The following is a 1,053-nucleotide window of genomic DNA, read 5'->3' as shown; positions in this document are numbered from 1 at the left end:
TTCAAACACATCGATTTGCTAATGAACTTAACAAGTTTTGGTTTTCTTATGCCTTAAAATCACTTTGATTTTTTTAACAAAATTAGTGTTTTTCTCAGATATTTGTTGCATTAAGCTACTACTAGGGTTGATCCTCATTTTTAGACAAAAAAAATTAAATTTCCCCAATAACTTTGGAAAAAAGAAAATGAACATTACATCAATATATTTTTAACACATTATAAGCTAATAACCTCCCCTCAGGAAGATCCAAATCTGGACCTTATAATAATGCCTTTATATCCCATATTCACTCTCAAAAAACAAAACCTGATACCACAGAAATTTTATGCTAGAATGACTAAATTAAAAAAAACTCTTGATGAGGAAGTATGTGGGTTAAATAAATTAAAAAACAACTCTTGATGAGGAAGTATGTGGGTTAAATAAATTAAAAACAACAACTCTTGATGAGGAAGTATGTGGGTTAAATAAATTTAAAAACAACAACTCTTGATGAGGAAGTATGTGGGTTAAATAAATTTAAAAAAACAACTCTTGAGGAAGTATGTGGGTAACGCCAAACACAATTTTTATACATGTATTGTTTACAAAAGCTTCTTTATTTAAGAGAATATCTGAAAGTAATTTACGTTAAAACAAATTTCCTTTAAGTAGTATAATATAATCTAAACAAAAATCAAAAAAGAAAAACAACAGAAAACCAGTAACTCAAACCATTATAATGTGTGCTCTTAGCTATGTACCACTCAAACCATTATAATGTGTGCTCTTAGCTATGTACCACTCAAAACATTATGTGTGCTCTTAGCTATGTACCACTCAGACCATTATAATGTGTGCTCTTAGCTATGTACCACTCAAACCATTATAATGTGTGCTCTTAGCTATGTACCACTCAGACCATTGTAACGTGTGCTCTTAGCTATGTACCACTCAGACCATTGTAACGTGTGCTCTTAGCTATGTACCACTCAGACCATTGTAACGTGTGCTCTTAGCTATGTACCACTCAGACCATTGTAATGTGTGCTCTTAGCTATGTACCACTCA

This window comes from Limulus polyphemus, unplaced genomic scaffold, assembly GCF_000517525.1.
Source record: "Limulus polyphemus unplaced genomic scaffold, Limulus_polyphemus-2.1.2 Scaffold14214, whole genome shotgun sequence".
Lineage (NCBI taxonomy): Eukaryota > Metazoa > Arthropoda > Merostomata > Xiphosura > Limulidae > Limulus > Limulus polyphemus.
The sequence above is the reverse complement of the archived record's forward strand: the minus strand, read 5'-3'. Positions refer to the sequence as shown.